Consider the following 21,149-nt stretch of genomic DNA (forward strand, 5'->3'; position numbering starts at 1 on the left):
TATCAGGGGTCCCACTTAACTCTGATCTCTTTATCCTGAGTTTAATTTTATACACAACTTAGGTAAAAGAGCATATAGAAGAAACAGGAACAGAAGCATGGACTGTTTCATAATTTTTATGTAAGCTTCCAAATGTTACCAGATTACCCCCTCATCCCATTCTGCCATTGTCTGTTCAGTACATCAAAACTACTCCATTCATCAGACGCATGGAGACTTCCAGAGTTTGTGAAAAATAGCATACTTAATCACACTTATATGGAGCACTGTTTGCAGGGTGAGGATCAAATTGAGAACCCTTTATGACTATTGGGAAGCAATTACTTAAATAAGTAGTTCTGCCTCCCATAAAATGCTTGTATGAGCAACTGCTCCATAGGCCTCCGAAAGGGCTATTACTATACTCCTCTATGTACTGTAGCAGATCAGGTTAATTAAGTGTATGTGGTAACATTTTTTGTAAATCAGCCTTTGTCTCCATATTATTTCCTTTCTTATCCTCACCAGTTCATTTGCACTTTCACTTTTTCACCTTTTGTTGGAGTTTATTAAGTGTTTGCCTCAGCTGCCATTTCACCTTTAAGTGAGGGAGAATTTTGCTTCAGTGAAATGTATTGAGATACAATGCAAGTTTTTTCTTAGATGGCCTAATTAAAAAAAAAAAAGGAACCAACCTCTAATTCTGAAAATATATTTAAAGGAAATAATAGTTTGCATGATCCTGCCCTCATCTTGAAGGGAATGAAAGATCCTTCTGTCTTGGAGAGATTTCTGGCTCTGAGTTGAGTCGTTTGTTCGTTGTTTATTAGTGACTAGTCTATTGGTTCTAATTTTCTGTGGTTTTTGGATAATGCCATGAGGTTTAGGATACTTTTTTTACCTCTGGTTAAAAAAAACCAGAATGTTTCTTATCTCTAGGGACTTCATATGTGAGCCTGTTCTTAAAAGCTTCATGAAGCTGAGGTCCAACTTAAGTCAGATAGTAAGAGCAACTTTGCAGCAATGCCCTTGCCCTTGATTTTATTTGTCATTTTCCATTTTATTTATTTGCCAAGCCAAACACAGTGAAATGAAAGGAGGAGGAGATGACGACAATTGTGGAGGAGGCTGAGGAGAGCAGACAGGCAGAAGCCTGAAAAAATCTTCCGTGTTTTAAATCCTATTGCTCTAATCCCTCTCTCTCATGTTGGCACCATTGTAGTGTATCAACAACGTGAGGCTCTCAAACATAATGTGAAATGTTCTTTAAACAGTAGTATGAGTGTTGCCTCAACAAAGTATAACATTCCTGTAAACACAGGGAGCAATTTTTTAGATGAAATTCAGATCATCCCCTTTCTTCCCATGACAACGGAGTGCCTGCTACTAAATTGCCTTCTGCCCAAACCCTGTATCACATGACAGACAGCTGTTGCAGAAAAAACTTTTGCTGGTTTGAGAATAGAGTCTATAAATAGGAAATAGCTATTAAAATATCTCAAACTGTCAGAAATTTGAAGTGTGACCATTGTAATGGGCCAAATTCAGTCTTTATATAAGAAAATGAACTCTGTTGACTTCAAATAAGTTATGTCCTTTTATATCCTGATAGAACTTGTCCCCACTAAATGTCCATGCATGTGCAGTAGCTTATAGATCAGAACATGGATATGTCTCAGTTCTGCTCATCCAACCTAAGCTGCTACATTTTTTCCTTATTTATTTTTCACTGAGCTGTTTCTTATTCTCTTAACAAACTAATTTAGCAAAATTTGCTAATGACAAAGGCTGGCATGTTGAAATGAACCAAATGGAATGCAGGATAGTCTGTACTAAAATAACCAAATTAGCTGTAATTCACTTGTTTAGCTGTAATTCACTTGTTGGCTAGGGGGACACACTTAAAAAGCCTGAGTTGATTCAATCTTTGCAGGTTAGTCTAACCTGGCTAGGCTGAATCAGTTTTGTAATGAGACAGACATCCCAGAAATGCAGGTGCATGTCTGTAGTGGCTCAGGCTAGAAGCTGGGGGAAGCGCTAGAACAGCCCTCCCTTCACTTGCACAGAACTGAGCTGAGGGGTGACATGGCCAGCCTCCAGCAGGACATTCTTATTAGCCCAGCAAGGAATTAATAACAATGTTTATCACCCCTAACTCAGTGTTTATCACCCTAGTAAGAAAATAACAGAGGGACATTACCAGCTACCCGTTAATGCATCAGGAACCATAGCCAGCATGTAGTCTGCTAGCTAATACACAGACACCTCTTGGCAAGGCAAGGGGGAGGTGGGTGAACAGCTTGCAGTCCCTGCCGAGCTGCAGCCAGGGGACAGGGGGGAGGGCCAGTCCAGCTATGGAGCAAAGAGCCCTGCCCAGCCCAGAGAGCATGCTGGGATGTTTGAGGGATTGTGATTTATCTTAAACCAGCAAGGGGTCTGGGACAGACATTGTATAAACCGGTTTGACCCAAATTAGTTAAGTTGGATACTACATTCAACCAGGTTTATCTCAAACTAGTTTCAGCCATTTTGAAACTGGTTTATGTGCACTTAGCATCTGTTCTGTTACAGGTTTAAACCAGTTTCTGATCACTTATGGTTTATGTGTAATATCTGTCCCTAGCCATTAAGTTGTTTGAAGGCCAGTCTGTATGTAAGTTAATTTTTTTAAAGCTTTCATTTTGAAATAGGAGTGTTCACACAAAATTATTTCAAGGTAAGTAAATGTTTTAATTAAAAATGATTTAGATATTTCATTGTAAACAGATGCATAAACCAGTCCAAACACAACACTGATGTGTAGGCTACTCCAGGGTTAACACAAGTGATCCCCATCAGGCACACCATAGACAAAGGTCTGAAGAGTAGTAAAAAATGGCTTGAGAGCCTAGATATGATGCTGCAAAGCCCACCACTCAGGCACATATCAGAGCCATTTATTCTGATTAATTTGGGCTTGAACATGTGTAGAATAGGTATAAATAGAGATTTCTCTCAGCGTTGCTCTTGGTTTCACTCAAGAATCTGTATAGATAACTTAAATTTACTATATAGACAGTCTAACTTTTTAAGTACTTTTTAAAATCACCATCAAACTGTTTTTTCTACTTCTTCCTACTAAATGTAAACCCACTAACCAAATTCAGAAGGTACGGTTTGCTTCATAGCTACAAAATACTGCATAAATATCAACTCCCCCTCCATACAGCCCCCATGAACAAGGTAGATTAGTGTGTAATTAACTTCTTACTGACTTCCCAGTCAGACAAAATTCCTACTGAAATTGGACACGAGTAGAAGATCAGAAATGAAATCCTGTAGTTAGTGGAAGTTTTACTATTGATTTTGTTGAGGTCAGAATTTCACCTGAGCTCTTTACTGAAGAACAAAATAAATATGAGAGTAGGACTGTTCAGGAAGCACTGTATTTGTCTCAGATACAGGCTTTAACAATCTTTAACACTTGTAAAATGTTCCTGCATACTTGTAATGCCAGACTTTGTTGAAGTAATTGGTTCAGGTATTTTAACATGCATTGAACTATGTAAGCATGTGAGTAGTCTATTCTAAGTCTATATTATACACATAGTGAAGTACCACACCGAAATACCGAGGACAGTATTTCAGAGGAAGAATGTACACTTTCATCTGTAATACTCATAACAAAGACCTTGATCCTACAAATACATTTTCAATGGACTTTATGCCCATTGAAAGATGGAAATTTCACCCAGAGGTCCAATAGTCTGTGCATAATACTGAAGAATTGGTAATATGATATGGCAAACATAAAGTTGATCCTTCCCAATGATACTTTCTTCCTTGATTAGTGAGTTATATCAACCAATGGAGGTTTATCCTTAGTCTTGATGAATAAGCTTTAATGATGCATGTTGTGAGGCAGAAGGCTTAAAATCCTCAAATCCATTTCATTCTGGGATATGTACATATGTTGTCACACGCAGTACATATTTTTATTTAGTTATAGGAATCATAAAATAAGAGAACTCACAACAGTTTGAAAATTCCTGAATTGGTGAAGAGTGAAGGAGGAAGAGAGGCAGCTGCTTAGCCATCCTCCCAGGCAGGGATCTGTCACTGGGGCCATGCCACTACCATTGATCATGAATCCTATTTGTTCCAGAGTTGTGTTGTAAAAAGAGAGCAAGTGTGTGTCAACAGGACAGATTTTACCCACTGGAAATGAGAGGGAGAGGGAGCAAAGAGAGAAAGATCTTTCATCTTGTCAATGCCTCTTCATCAAAATTCTAATCACATTGCCTTCATTTCAGACCCCTCCATTCTCCTTTGCTTTTCTTCTGCCTTCCCTTCCTCTCCTTGTCCTGATTCATCTATCTCCACTGCTCAAAACAAAACTTTCTCCCTTGCATTGCCAATGCTTCTCTTCTTTCAAGAAATGCTACACCGTCCCTGTTGCTCTTGTAAGAAACAGCTTGTTGCTCCTGTAACAAGAAAGAAGACTGACATTTGAAACAAATTGGTATGTTTAAGATAAAGCAGGGCAAAGCTACACATTCAAATGGAAGTTGTTTCTTCCAGGTTTGTAGACCAAAGTTATACAGGGATGTTCTTGTAAATCTTATTAATTATTGACCTTCATTTTTCATTGTCTGAAGCGTGTTCTCTGCGCAGTACAGATCTTCTGTAGCGAAAAAAAGAAAGAAAAGAAAAGAAAAAAAGAAGCTCTAGTATTTCTTTCTGATGCTTCTCATTTCAAGAGAATAATTAACATATGAAATAGAGATGGGAAAAGTAAATGTTCAACCTTGGAGAATTTGAATTTCAGAAGCTGGCTGACAAAAGTTTGATAAAAATGTTTACAGATTCATGTCAGGAAAAGCTGGCATCCTTATTAAGCTGTGTGAAGCCTCATAATTTGTTTATGCTGTAAAGTTGTCCCTTAGCCACAGACCATTTTAATAGCATACAATACTCTCCCACCAAGGCTCTCATGTTTCTGTATAGACTTGGTGAATGATTCAAACAGCAACAGAGAACCCCCTACTGCAGTATTAAAAACAGTTTTACTTTAACCCTTTTACTGCTAGCACACAAAAGCCTTTGTTACGCTGCAATCATTTACACTATTTATACTGTGGCTATTTTGCAACTGAGCAGACTTTAAAATACATACTGTAGAAGCACAGCATGTATAACAGGGCTGGCACAAATTCTAGACATACTAATGGAGATGTAGTTTGCATGGCAGGTCTCATCTGATTGAAAGATTGCCAGTAAGTGGTAAAATGTAACTTGGTAGAACTGGATGGGTGTTCATTAGTGGTGCAACTCAATTCCTTTAATCAAACCAGTGCCTGACAAGTAGAGTTGAAAGAAGTTACCACCTGGCTTATCTCATTTTAGCCCCTCCTCCTGTTTTTCCTCCTCCATGAAGTTACTTATTTTTATTATCTCTTAGTCTCATTCCCCACAGCCTGGCCCACTGTACACTCACAGCTATGCCAGTTGGCATAGAATCTATGGTAAAATCCATATACCCATTTTCAGAACAACTTGCATCTAGATATGTAACTTACATTCTAGCCTTTACAATAAAATAGTCTGCTCCATTCTGTAAAAGCTGTCCCCATCTATACCATGGGCTGGAGTCTCATTTCTTATGCTATTTCCTGTTGGTGTTGTTCCATTGACTTCAGTTAAGTTACTTTCATCTACACAGACTATAACTGAGAACAGAATTGGGTCTGGTTGTGGTTTTTTTTTTCTTAGCATACTTGCAACCTTAAGTTACTAAGACAATTAACTGACCCTGCTAATTTATCACTAATGACTAGAAGATTCATTGCAATCGACAAGTTAAGCAAGTCATTTAGTTAGTAGAAAAAAAATTAATTTGTATGTGTTGGGGAAGGAGAGAAATTAGTAATACTGCATCACGTAACTACCTTGAATTCATTAATTTTAACAAGAATGTTTTTACTTGAATTGGTTCAGAAGCTCTACAGTGTCCTTCACTGAACTACATCTGTCACTACTGTATAGTGAATCATCTGTCAGTGTACAAAAAGAGATGTTTCTTGATAACTTATATTCCTGTTCAGGACTCTTCTAAGAACTTGTCTACATGAACATGTTAAACTGGATAAGCTTCAGTTTGTTCATATAAAAACAAACTGGCCTTGGTTTCACACATATCTTTTCTTTTTACATTAAATCATTTGGCATAATAAGTTTCAGTAGATAATCCACTTTGGAACAAAAATAAATCTATTTCATAGTGGGTTTGTTTTCTTTTTTAAGATTCATGTGGATACACTTTCCACTTTCCCTCTACTGCTAGCCCACTTTGCATTATATCACATGTGCATTGACCTGTCTAGGCATATGTGTATCCTCCACTGTCTCTAAGTGGATGCCATCTACACATTCAGATGCTTGTATGAGGTCCGGTGCACCTTATGTGGTGAATTCACACACCTGGGAAAACATACCTATTTGAGAAGTCATACCAGCCCTGTGATTTTGAATCTAGGAAGAAAACAGGACTGCTGGTTATTCTACTCCCAAAAGTTGCCTATCCTATAGAGATCTGAACCATATTTTTGCAACCAGTGTCACCACTATACCCAAGAATGATGTAGTGCACAGCTTCCCATCAAGCATCCAATAAACTGTGGCAAAACCCCATATACCTGGGATCTAATCAGAAGGAGATTTTTATGGTCAGCTATGATCTTTATGATTCAGCAGCTCATATTTCACCCCAATTTGACAGCTTGTCTTAACCTGCCACAGAAAAGAGTTCTACCAGTAAGTATTAATTCTCATATCCCAATACAGCTGCAAATGTGGATTTTTCTGGTGGCTCTGTATTAGGCAGAGGTAAAAAGTTCTAGTTTAGCTTTTAACTTGCTTTCCAACCTCAAACACACCACATGTTGTGATCCAAATGGCATCTTTATGCCAGAGATTTAACAGTATAATGCTTTTATTTCTTCAAATTTCTGCAGCTTGCACAACCATTGGCCAAACATGCCATCCTCTTCACAAGCTGTTTGATACTTGCTCCCTCTACTGGTTGACTGAGACCTCCACTCACTTTGCTACTTAAGGTATCACCACGGGGATTAAAAAAGAAATCAAACACCAGGCTTAGCAGCTATGCTTATTGTAGTCACAGATACAGCAAGAGGAAAAGCAAGACAATGGAGTTTAGGTCAGAATATAGCAGTACACTGAAAGTTTAGCTACAGTTAATTTTTGTAAAATAAATGTCAAAATCAGGCTGCAGAGCTATTCCAAATGTGCATTATAAATGCAAGCCAGTCTTGTCTATTTTTAAACTTTTCCTCAGCATTTTTATCATTTGTCTTCAAACCAATTGCTGTGCAGTTTTATTTATTTTACAGTGATTTTGCACTTCACCAGAATCATCATTAAAGTGAATTTATGGCAAAGATTCTTCTCTATTCTAGCATGCACACTTCAAAATGCTGCAGCCTTCTCAGTGCTATCCATATAGCTAGGATTCTCCTTCTATTCTTTGACCAGTTCAGGGGACATAATCCAGGGAAATAAGTGCTGAATACCTCTCTAGTTTATGTATTCTCTGTTTAAACAAAACTCTTCTATGTTTTCAGGGGTGTGTGTCTCAGTGACATTCTTCAACACAAGGACTGACTGAACAGGTGTACATACAATTACTCATTTGCCTCATGTTCCCCCTCCATCCTCCAGTCTTTCTCTTGTCCAAATATCCTGTAACTCATTTCTTAAGCCAAAAGGTAAGTAGGATCTTCCTGAAGAGATTGGAAGAATTATAATTCCATAAATGTCTATAGTGATCTGGAAAGCTATGTTTTCCCTTGCTCATTCCAGAAAGCAGGCAAGAAGTTCTAAAAATCCAGGCATCATGGATCTTTCCTGGCCATCCAATATTATCTTTGGTGAATCTTCTACAGTTATGAACTAGGCCTTAGTGCCCACTGGAGTTGATGAAGTTGTGCCGAAGGGGCAGAGAGTGGGCATGTAGGTCCCATCACTAGTATTCTCTGATTCTATAAGGGCTCTCTTTTCTAAGGTGGCAATAACCTCTTATGCACTGTAAGCCATAGGAGCAATTAAAGCAGTACCCTCTGAACAGTATTGCAATCATCTATGACAACAACCTGGATCAATAACATACCAAGGCTGCACTGCTGAGCTACTGACCAGTAACAATTAGAGATAATAAGCTTCTGATGGCCATATCTACTTTGAGGAGAACTCATGTTGGTTTATCTTTCTGCAGTTCTAAGAAAGGCCATAAATAGATTTCTAGAAAAAGTAGCTTTCTACATCCTAAAGTTATGCGGTCACTGATGCCCATTTTTGTTCTGCATCTCTATCATGTCACAACAATTACTGGTAGTTGACCAAGCCCTGAAGTGGCACTCTACCAAATGAAGAAGTTCAAAATAAATGTTCTACTGCAGTAGCTGTGTGCTCATATTTATTCTTCCGTATTTCCTTTATCTATAGCACCAAAGCACTGAAACCCTTGGAAGCCTCTGACCCCAACCCATCTGGCTGCACAGTTTTTAATGCATGTGCATCAACCTGTTTGTTTTAATAATGATCACGATTGCAGTGCTAAACAGCATGCTTTCTAAAATGTTTGACAGCAGTTCAAAAACAGTGGTGGAAAAAAAGAAAATGAAAGACCAGGACAAGGCATCATAGGAATGTGCTAGTTTGACCTTACATCTCAGAATTCCAGTCGGTTCTATAAAACCCAAAGGAGATGTTTGTTAGCATTCGTTTATTTCTTACCCCAAATTCAAACTAAAAATAAAACTTAAAAAGTTCATGTACCTGAAGCAAGACCTTGGATGTTACAGATTTTTCATTTTAAAAAATGTCAAGTGTTATCAAAACCAATTTTTTTTTACCCTTGTCTCGTCCCCCCTCCACACCATTTTTGTTTCAGAATGAAAGTGAATTACTGTCTGAGTCCAAAATTTTAACTTCTTGTTTTGAAAATGTTGACATGTTTCAACAATTAACATTTTCACTTGTTCTCCAATTATTTTTATATGGGAGATTCCTCAAAACAGTCCTTCTTACCATTAGTCTTGGTTTTAACACCTGGCATTATCCAACCAAAAATATTTCCCTGAAACATTTCCAAACAATTCTAAAAAATTAGTCCATTGCAGCCCCTAATAAATGACATAAAGTGGTGTTTAACAAATGTGAAACAATACAAGAAATACTAATTTATGGCTGCTAGCAGGATGCTAGTAATAGTGGGTATGATTCAACCTTCCATTGAAATTCATGGGAATCAGATCAGAGTCATGTTGCAGGGCATTCTGTAATGAAAATGTAGTAAGAGGAGGACTCATTACCACACACTTTTAAATCTTAGAAAATAAAAAATGAAGAAAATAATACCAACAAAACCTCTTCCTGAGGAATGGGTTAGCCTACCATTCTTTCCCGACCGAAAAAGAAAGAGCAATCTTGTGAATCAGTTAATTGAGGCAGGTTAGATATTTGGGAAGGTAAATGGACTAATGTCTCCTTCTCTTTAGATATACTACTGAGGGAACAAAGAAACAAAAAAAAATACCCATTCATTTTAATAAAATTAAAAATGTGCAAGAGATGAGCATTTAATTATTTAGGCATTATCCTGTGCTAAATTAAGTTAAAGCAGTGAGTCTCAGGAAGACCAAGCTTATTATTCTTTTATATAATTCCATCTTCTTTAAACATTGTGAATCACTAGAACTTGTTTTCTCAAAGAACCACTCCCAAATAGTATTTCTATAGTCATAACAAAAATACTCACATTGTCTGTGGTGTTACTTTCAACTGTATAAGCTTAGCATGATATACAGAAAAGGGAAATGTCATTTCCACCATTTTACAGATGGCACATGGCAGAACAGGGAAGAAGCAGGGAACACGGCAGCAGATAGGGCAGGAGCAGATCTTACAGCATCCCTGCCAAAAAAAGGTTAGCCCAACTGCACTAGCTCACATTGCCTCCTACTGTTGGTGTATACCCAAAGATTGATATTATTATATCAGTTACAAAATTGCACCAAAATGGAGTACATGATAAAACCAGGAGCATTTGAAGGTACAGAGTACTCAGTGAGCATAGCATACAATAAGACATTTTCTCTGGAATTGAACACAAAACAGACTTAATTTTGTTGTTCATTATATAACAGTTGTTACAGATGTTCACTGCTTTGCATGAATGTTTTTGTGTCTGTATTGACAGCATCTTTAATGCAAGATTCTGTGCATAGTTTCAGTAGGAGTGAGGTTTCTTGGTTCTTTGTGGGACTGGGATCAACAATTTTCAATGAGTGTGTGAGAGAACCCTATGAACTACTTACCTGTAAGTGATAGGAGTTAGCCAAATGAAACTGTAGTGAATATTTTTGATAAAATGAACTGGTACTTCTGCATTCTACTACCTACTGACATATGGCATGACTATTCAATATATCAGTTCCTTGCTGAATAGTTTTGGTAAAAATTTTTGGTTCTCTGGTTGAAATCCATGGTGAGATTTTACATATATTCAGAACTTGAATTTGTATGATGATACCTGAAGATGAGTTATGTTCTTTGATCTTATATTTAACTTATCAAATCAAGCTCTACCATAACTGATAATGTATTTAAAATTCACTTTCTGTAAATATTCTGTAATGCTTATCTAAAAATGGCTGTTTTTCAGAATGTTTCTGCCAAGCAATCCATTCACTATAATAGCTGAAGGCGGGAGGCATTGTAGTTTGCATAACTTTAGGTATAGTTTGCATAACTAAACAAACTAATGTCTAAGTGTAAAAACAATTGTTGTAGTGTCACCCAATACTCTTGGTAATACTCAAAAAGCTCACAAGAGCACTTTAGTAATCATGGCAAAAATGGACAGAAAAGAATTTTTATTATGGTGAATTTAGGAAAAGGCAACTTGAAAAGGGGAAAACAAGAAGTGGCAGTAGAAAACATTGCGTCTTTGTTGGCTCGATATTTGTTTTCATGTTATAGTTGTGGTACTATGTAGTTTGGTTCCCTTTTTATATGAGGTTTCTTGTTTGGATTTTTTCAGTTTTTGATAATCTTGTTTCTTCCTGAAAACTCTATGAATGATGTCAAATAACTATGTTTATGACATGACAGATACCAAAAAGATATAGTGGCAATAAAGGTGCATGTTATTGTTGCTCTTGTTACTCCAGTTGCATTCATCTGAAAGTCTTCCACATTCCCATATACAGATCAATAGAAACTAGTAGGGTGCAGACAGACATAACATTTGAACGGTTCCAAGAATGTCACTGATTGGAAACCTGTTCACAAATTGTCCTTGGACAGAAGTATCCAAACATGCTGCTAAGGGTTCTAAGTAGAACCCTCGCCTTTAGGGATTGTATTACTGCCAAAATGCCATCAGAGGTGATAGAGTACTAAGTCCATCATGCCATTCAAGGGTCAGTTCCTGGAGTTTTCCTAGGATTCCCCCTAGAGGGGGAGGAAGACAGGAATTGGGGCAAGAGCATTGGAGTGGAGGAGTTGCCAGGTGTTGGCAGTAGGTGCTCTGTGGTTCCCTGTTCATGGGTACCAGGAGGGTGGGTGCTCTGGAGTCACCCCAAAAATTCCCTGGCTTTTCCAACCCCCACCCTGGAAAGCCTTGTTAATTTCACCTCCGTACCTTGTTAATTTCACCTCCATACTACAGATCCCGGGGAGCAGGGTGCCAAGTTCAACTGGGGCGTGGGAGGGGAAGTAGGGGTTGAGGGGTTTCCTTGTGATTTTTGCCCATTGCTTCTGGGAAGTTGTATTTATATGGCACCATCTCCATTGGACAGAATATGTTATAAGGATGCCTGGTGGCCAGGCTCCCAAAACAGGTCCTATACTCCCAGGTCACCAATGGTCAAAATGGACAAAAGAAAAAAAAAAGGGCACCTGAAAGCCAATCTGAAGAAATACAATATTAATATCAACACCTGGGAGAGCCAAGCACTGCATCATCCACAATGATGCCATGATATGTAACAAGGCCTTGACCATTTTGATTAAACTTGCCTCACTATGGAGGCAGACAGACAAGAGAGATGCAGAGAAAACCCATGACCCAATATCACCAGGATCTACTCCTTCCTCCTAGAATTATTTGCCACATCCAAACATGAACATGAGGATCGCAGATCAGCCTCTTCAGTCATCTACAGACTCACCAATATCTTCCCTATTTACTGGAAGACTATCATCCACTTATCAAGGGACTGATGATGATGATGGAGTGTGGCCTTTGAAGACAAAAATATATTTGCATAATAAAGTCCTGATTGTTTCCCAGAGTAGTTCCTGAATGGGTTTTAGGGAGTGAGGAGTGGTGCAGTTTGGAATGCTGGAGGACTAATCAAACACTAGGCATGAAATGCTGTGTGACAGCACAAAACATGGAAACAAGTCAAAGAGGATCAGCTCAAAATAGTACTTGACTTTCCCAGTGTGCTTTCGAATTGTTCCAGGAAGTTTCAATCAGTCTTTGCACCGCAGCTACTTGTCTCTGGGGAATGCCCATGCCACATGTACTTTGGCACTTGGTTGACACGTAGGGGGTGCACATGCACCTGAGATTGGCAGTGCACCCCCTGAGAGAAGCATCAGCTATGGGCGGTTGCCGCTCACCACCCCTCCCCTCCTTGCTGCCAACACCACCGCAGCCGCCTGCGGAAGCTCCCCACCTGCCGCCACTGCTGCTACCATCTGTGGGTGGTTGCATGCTCCCCAGCCTCCAGAGGCATGTGTTGTTCATGCTTTGGTACATTGCAAGTTACCCTGGGGATATTAGGGGAGGCTGGGGCCAGCACTAGGCTGGCCCCAGCAGCCTTACCAGGGGTCCTATGGGCCTCCCTGGGATGCAGCAACAGAGATTCTGCCTCATGGAGCCTGGCTGGCAGGCACAGTACAGTTTTGGGTGGCCTGGCTCCACTTTTCAGAGGCAAACGCTACCCATTTGTGCGCTGCTTTGGGTTTTTTTTCCTTATGGGTTTTTTTGACCCCTAGATATCCAGGGGTCAAAAAAACCCACAGCAAAAGAAACCTGGAGCAGCGCATGCATGGGCAACATGCCCTTGCAGCACAGAGAGCACCTGACTGCGGTATGTGGTGCTGCAGACGTGTTTGTGGTGCTACATACCACATGGCTGCAGTCATCTGGACACACCCTTGGGGTTTATGGTGTAATTAGAAGGCTCTAAGTGTTACATCTTTGCACACCCTAGGATGAGACCATTATTTTTACTTCTATTGTAATAGTGCCCAAAGGACATGGATACCATAACACTTAGAACAGTTTACATGCAATTTAAACCTGAAGCAGGAGATGCATGAGCCTGTTAAACCAGTTTAAATTTGCCCAGAACAGTTCAAAATTGTTCTTGGAAAATCAGTGCAAATGCATTCACACTTTAGAGGTGCATAAAGACACAGTCAGACACAAACTGGTATTTGGGTTCTGTGCTGGACTCCAAACATTCTAAGATATAAGTCTAGTCAGTCCTCCAGGAATCCCACACTGCATTGCTTCTCATTACCTTTATACAGACTGATGCAACTGGCTGCTCTGGTACACAGTCAGAACTCTAATGCCCCCATTTTTTTCTCTTTTTGTTGCCAGCTTTTTATTAATGAACTCCCTTACACTGCGCGTTCAATAAAAGCTGTATTTTTACAACCGTATTAGCTGTATCCTCACCTCTACTTAACCACAGCCCATCACCATTCCCTCTACCCCCTGGGAACCACAAGTCATGGGTCCAAACATGGGTCCTCTCCCCTCCCCTCTCAGGCACACACACTGCAGGCTTCAGTCATATACAGGCTACTGAAGTTTTTATAAAACTCACGTTTAGGAAACAAGGAAAAACAATAGCATCACCCACAGGCCACCAGTGCCCAAAGACTCACAAAGCATGGGTGCAAGCATTCTCCCCCCACCCCTTTCACCCACTGTGAGGTATCCTGAGCTGGGTGTTTAGTTCCACCTGTGGTGTCAGAGCCACAGCACTTCACCCAGTTTTCACTGATTCCCAGTAAGTGACTTTTTGAACAGTTCATCAGTTGTTATGTGTCCACACGCACAGACATCAGGCAGGAATTTTATAGGCATTGCACAAACTCCATGCTGTAGAAACTCAATCTAAGTTTTAGACTTTTTTACAGCAGGTGAAGAAAGAGCATGGGAGGAATGGGGTTATTCTGCACAGATGTGCTTACATAAATTATTCGTTACGGTAATTTCAGCAATAGCAAATGTTTACCTTTCAAATCCAAGAAAGTGATCATCACCTTTTACCCTAGGTCTGGATTTTAACACAGCCCTCCAAAAATTGATAATTATCTAAAATGCAAGAAAGAATTATTAAGTGTAATAGAACTGGATTAGATTTGTTCTGATTGTATGTAAAAGATCAAACTACGGAACAGGGGAATATATGGAAAGTTCTGAATTTTTATCTCTTCATTTAGGAGTGCAACTTTGGAAATGAACACCCTCACTAAAGCAGAAGATGAAGCATAAGCAAAGCCAAGGAAAGCACCAGGCTGAAAGTCCATTCAGTCATCCTTAGGCTCAAGGCACCCCTCATTATGCTCAAAGCACCCCTTGGAACATGACAACTCTTATTTTTCACTCTTTATTTAACTACAGAAAAATGACAGAGCAATTGTTCAGTTGGAAAGAACTCAAAAAACCCACAAGTCAGAATGTTTTTGACACTCTGGATTCCTTTTTAAAACTTTGGATTTATTTTGTGAAATATGTTTGCACACCGAACAGTGGTAACATTGTATAACAAACAGCTGGCAGCACCTTTGATAGGATCTCAAAGGACTCCAGGGTGCATGGCACCTTGGTTGACAATCACTGCTCTAAAAAAATTAATAATAGGTAACTGTGAGATGGGCACCTGGAAAGCATACAGAGACCACCAGAGTAGTTGTACAGAACACCAAATAGCCACTAGGTGGTAGTAGTCTTTGGTTGCTATAATATTGAACTGTATTTGAATAAACCATCTAAAAGTGAAAGATGCTATATAATTTTAGCAATCTTCTGAGCCACCTACTCTTCCATTCATTTCATTATAAATATTAATTATTAAAAAAAAGTTTTCATTGACTGCACAAGTCCCTTTCCACAATACATTTTTACTAAGAGATCTGTTGAGAAGTAGGTAGGACCTCCGCCTGATTTCAAAGGACACATTGCCTCGAAGTATATACACATCATAGAATAGTATATGCTACATTATTAATTAATCCAATATTGATCAAATTTAACAGCATTGAAAGCAATACTTAGAACAAGATGCTCAGTAGTTTAAGTAGGGTTGGGCAAAAGGGACACCAGCTTTGGGTACCAAGTTAAGAAGGGAAGATTGGCAGCTAAAAAATAATGATTATGATCTATGATCCACAGCAATCAATTAAATGACTCCCACTGACTTCAGGAATCATCCTGTGAAGTCTGCATGCCTGTGGCATTGCTCTTGAAGTTGCTGCACATGGTGCAGGATACCCTGCTTCTGCAGCTTCAAGAGGAAAGCCAGGGCAGTAGAGAATACATTGATGGTGGTAGCAGCAGCAGCTGGCAGGGACTGTTTTGGACTTCCCAAAGCATAGGTTAGATTCCTGCACTCCTCTCTCAGAATCACGCTTACGTTCACCCCAGCCCACAGGGGGGCACAAACCTGCTTGTTACACCTCTAATTTTGCTCCTTTTGGAAACCCTGGTTCTCTAAAGCAGGGTGTCAACCTAGAAGAATATCCTCACAGTATGACAGCACCATGGAGATGACTGAAGTTCTTTGTTTTCCATATAGAAGAGATGCAAATACCACCTGAAAGCTCCACTGTATGTAATATATCAAAATGTACACGGGTTCCTCCTCATCAAGAGCCCATCAGGGTCTTTCCCTCATCCCCCTAACCATACTGTTTTTGGTATTTTATAGATTTGGTATATATTACACTGAAGATGTTAATACACATTCTGCACATCCTTGCTTGCCCTCTGTCAAATGCTGGATCTCTCAAACGGAGGACAAGATTAAGTGAGGACTCAGCATGGTGCTTAGGAAGGTTAGCACATATATACACCTACACAGTATTAGTTGTAAATAAGGGAAAAAAATAACCTACATTTAGACATGGAGTATTTTATGTATCTGCCTACCCTCAAACTCTATAGTTTCAAGTCTAGTACTGCTTTTCTCTAACTGTAGCCACTATAATAAATATATCAGATACTAAATGTTTTGCTCTACACTCTGCATTCCACAACATTTTCTTCTTTTTCCTTCCTCTAGACAGTCTTTCAGCCAACTGATATCTGTCTAGGCTGTTATGCATCTCCCGTCACTATGGTATCTGAACGCCTCACAGACATTAATGAATTTTTATCCTCAATTGCTCCTACATGAGTTAGAAAAAAATGTTATCCCGCATTATACAGAAGAGGGACGGAAACAGTGATTCAGTGACTTGCATTGTCACAAGAAATCTGTATCAGATCCAGGAGCTGAACCAAGATGTCTTGAGTACTTGTCCAAAGCTTTAACCAGGGGACTGATTTTCCTTCCAGTACTTACTCCGCTTTGCTACAAGGGATTCTAGAGCTCTCAGCATTCCAGTTGTACATTGTGACTCATTGATCAGACTTAAGATGTCTGCTAAATGTTGTTTTTCAGCTTGATTCTCTTTGGTAATGACTTTTCTTTCATGTCCATCTTACCTATCTATAAAAATGATTGGCCATCACAGTAGTATCTAATCACCTAGTAAACTAGGATTATTGATTTCCAGCCCCTCAGAATGACTTTTAACTACTAGTTGTTGCATTCCAGTCACTTCAAGATTGCCTTTTTTTTTTCAAATTCATTAGAACGTGTGACATTCTGCACCAGAAGATTAAGCTCAAGCTAACTTTACCACAACTCCCATGATTCTTGCAGCCTACAATTCCCATACTGCCCATCATTAACCTTTTATCATAATACTTAATAAACTCCAATACTTCTGTGCATGCTCATCTACTCAGGAAAATTGATGGCAAGGGAATTAATCATTTCCGATGCTCTTCTACACACTTTACCACAAAGAACCTGGAATATCCACATCCCATCATAATCTCGTGTTGCTTATGCATCCATGTAGGCTTATATATTATTTAAGGAGCTTTGCTTACACAGATATAAAGCTTTATATCTATATCTCTATAACATTCATTAAATAATGCATAAGCATGCTTGGATGTATAAGCAACATGAGATTATGTTGAGACATGCATATTATGTGTGTCTGTGTGTGCTCAGCCTCAATTTCTTTAAGAAAGTAACGGAATTCCTCTGCCTTTTTTTTTACTCCTCCTCCACACACTCCCTCACCCACCTACTAAATACCAGGCATCACTTTGTTTTTAACTCTGTCTTTATGTATCTCTCTAATGAGTGAATGAATTGGCATGTGCTCTGCATGTGTGCATCGAGGGGGGGTCAGAATTTTACCCAGTTCGATTTTACAGAGAATTTGTTTAACACTATAAGCATCTGCAAATGACTATTTATTTTGTGAAGTAATTAACATTTCTAATTAGCTGCACCTTGCAGCTGCTGTTAGTCTTAATTGGCAATAATGCAGTTACATTTTGTTACAGATCTTCAAAATAGGGGGGATAGAAAGAAGAGGGGAAAACAAAAAAGGGGGGGGGGAGAAAAAAGAAAGAAGCCTGAAGGGAAGGAAATAAAACTGTTCCCACACAGTTCGGAGAGTTGGCACAAAGAAGATCCCATGGCAACAGCGAGGCCCACAGTTTGCCTTATAAAAAAATCCAAGAATAGATAATGCATCATCTCTTTTAAAACAACACTTTACTTCCGAAACTGGAGGAAAAAAAATGCACTGATCGCTATGTAACTTGTATGCAAAGCATCCTTCCCGGGTTTGTCTCCCTTCTGCCTCCACTCCCTGGAAGGAAGAACAGAAAATCACGTGGTAGCACAAGACCGTGCATTTTATTTACTGGACACAAAGTCACTGTCTGCAAGGATAGACCCCTACTAGTTAGGACTTTTTCCAAAGCCTGTCTCTGAAGGTCCCTCCCCCTCTCCTCCTCCTCCTCCAAAAAAATCAGCCTTCTAAACTAATGCTTGCAAAACGGTGGTAGTGTATGGATTGGCTAGTACTAAAGTATCCATTGGGTGGCAGTAACAGTATCTTCTTTATGACTTGCAGCAAACCAGAGAATGCATTCAATCAAATGAGCCGATCTTGTAGAAACACTGGAATCATTTATGCATTGCAGTTTCTCTCTCTCCCCCCCTCTCTTGCTCTCTCTCTTCCTTAGGATATTTTGGGTGGATTGTGGTTATTAATCAAGACCTCCTGTTATTTGTTGTTCACTTGTCATTTCCACTGGAGATTAGCATCATTCAGGGCAAGCAGACAACTGCTCCCCCCCACCCCTTCTGTATCTGGAGATTTTTTTTCCATCCCTGTGCTTGTGGGAGTGCTAGGACCCAGGAGACATCCTTTCAAACAGCAGCGCTGTGTGCTTTCCACATAGCAGTACAGTACCAGGAAAACCCCATCGGATCCGCTATTGTAGGATACTTGTGAAATATACCTCGGATTCTTGCTGTCTTCTGGCCGCCGCCTGGATCTGGAAATTTCACATGTGCACCGAGGGGCTCTGAGCGGCTCCCCGCGCGGAGATCTGCCATCGAGACTCCTGGTCTTGTCCGAGAGCGCTCAGACTTGGGGGCTTCTCCCCTTGCCGCCCCCCGCCTCTCCCGGGGCCGCTTTGCTCGCGGCGCTCCACCTGGCGCGGGGCTCCCCGGAGCAGGCTGGGCACGCGGCGGGGCGCGGCGGCTCTATGGAATTACCTGCTCGGATGGTGAACTTGCCACTTGTGAATGGGCAGCTCGTCCGCGCCGTGAATTGCTAGCAGACCCCAGAGGAGTAAAAAACGTGGCTCCCCGGCATACGCATTGTGATGCCCAGCAATTACCCTACTGACTGATACCAAGCTCGGCAGCATTTGGCGAGACCGTTGTGGGTAAGGTCATTTTTCTCTAGGCACAAGCCCATCCGTGGCATTGCTAAACTTGGCGGCTTTGTAATTGCACTGGGTACTTTCAGGATTGCTGCATTACACTGATGTGAAGGGCTCTAGCCATTATTGGCAGTTGAGTGAAATAACTGCAGTAGGTATTTTTGAGAGTGCCTTCTGTGATAAATCAAAGCCTGGTTTTCTTCCTTTCTTTCCTTTTTTTTTTTTTTTTTTTAAATAACCTTCTTGTTCTGGGAGAGTACCATGTATGCATTCTGGGCAAGCAGTCTTTTTTTTCTTTCTTTTTTTTTTCTGGTTGCAATATTTTTTTGGCCGAAGAGGATATATATGGCAGTCAAAGGAGCACTTAGTAATGGAATCTATTTAAGGTGAAATCGGCTCCCATCCATTCCTTAGGACAAATGTTATCAACTCTGGGCAGCCTTGTGCTGCATTTCATAGCTGCAGTGGAGGGAGAGAAACCCCCCTTGGTCAAGTTGTTAAACTTTAAGGTGGCAATCCTTAATAATCCTGTTTCCAGGGCTGGGGGTGGGAAGGGGTTAAATGCCACTGGCGAGCTGAGATAACAACTATCCTTGCAAATGCCACAAGAGAAAGGCAAACTGGAAGGTGGTGGGGAAAATCCTAGACTTTAAACGCATGGGGAGGGGGGGATCTGAAATGTCACCAGCCTAAAAATGGATTGCCCATCTGCTTTTCCAAAATATTGCTTTTTCCCACCCAATAACTTACCTGCTCCAACCTCAGACCACGTGCAGGAGAGTTGAAGATTGGCAAACTGATTAGATCTTCAGCATTTCATACACAGATGCAGCTACTTGGGGAGCTGTTCATCATAAATCAATTCATCTTTTTAATTACGGTGTGAGGGTGGAGAGAGGGCAGCGGGGGGAAGAAGAAAGAAAGGGGGGAAAAAAAGAGCATCCACTCGCTCCCCCAACCCTCAAGAACAAGCACATAAAAAAATTAAAGGGATGCAAGCAATGCAAATTGTGAGTCTTTCTCTACAAATACATTTCAGCAGTGGGGCTGGGGGAAGGTGGAGGGAATCAATAGTGATGACGTTGTACAATGCACTGCAATGCTAAAGTTATATAGTGCATGCCAAAATATACCCCCTCTGTACTGCTGGGGGATTCGTGGGTAATGGATGGGAGAAGGTTTGCAGATCTGTAGGCAGATGAATGTATTTGTGCCTAGTCCATGCTTATGTAACTTGATTACATCAGTGGCATCAGTCGGTGATAGTGTAATATCATCATACAGAGCATCAATCGTTTGGGTTAACTTTTCATTCCCTGACAGCTGGGAATGAAGATGGGGGAGAGAGTCAGGGCGATCTCTTGTTCTTCTCCTGTTAAACCTTATGCCTTTTGCGGGAGACAAGTTTCACAGTGGAGTTTCCCCCCTGGACAGTGGCTTCACAAAAGCATTAGGCTGGATAGTGGCTAATTCAGCCACACCCGTGGAGAGAGCAACATCACATCTCCTGCAACACTGCACAATGGTCCCATTGAACAGATCTGGCTCAACTCTCTTCAACAAGGTCACAGTGTAACCTGTGATTTCAGAACATGGCAACAGCTGAGTGGAAGCAGAGCTCGACTGAAATTTAAAATCGGATCCCCTCTTCCCCATAAAAATTCTGGGGAGTCCTCCTTTATTTTCAAGGTAGACTTGATGATTATTCCACTGGGATATTTGCAGATTTTCAACTGGTATTGCTGTCTCCCAGTGTGCTAAATCATTGTCTTAGAGCTTTTACTAGAGCAGCATGATTATAAATTCGAGAGATGTATGCAACAGCTCAAGAGAAATGTATCCTCAGATAAAATATCTAAATCTACCTGTTACATGTACAAAAGAACATGCAACATGGTCTTTGACAATGATCCTAATCCCATAAAAATGGTAGTATATTAACAACTTTTAAAATGCATCTCAAAAGTAAGTAGATGAGGGAAAAGGTGTGACAGTAGCCCATTGGCCATAGATTTCCTTTAGGAAGGACCTAGAAAAATGCCTCTCCAGTGAC

General features: G+C 40.2%; 1 long non-coding RNA gene across 1 annotated transcript; it reads right to left on the reverse strand.

Annotated features, from left to right (window-relative positions):
- Positions 1-4,021: 4,021 nt before the first annotated feature.
- Positions 4,022-19,914, reverse strand: LOC102386409. Its single transcript, XR_323316.1, has 3 exons — positions 19,847-19,914; positions 4,595-4,642; positions 4,022-4,442 (listed from the first exon to the last, which is right to left on the reverse strand). It is a non-coding gene; the product is annotated as an uncharacterized LOC102386409 (long non-coding RNA).
- Positions 19,915-21,149: the final 1,235 nt, after the last annotated feature.

Source organism: Alligator sinensis, unplaced genomic scaffold (assembly GCF_000455745.1).
Source record: "Alligator sinensis unplaced genomic scaffold, ASM45574v1 scaffold348_1, whole genome shotgun sequence".
In the NCBI taxonomy this organism is placed as follows: domain Eukaryota; kingdom Metazoa; phylum Chordata; order Crocodylia; family Alligatoridae; genus Alligator; species Alligator sinensis.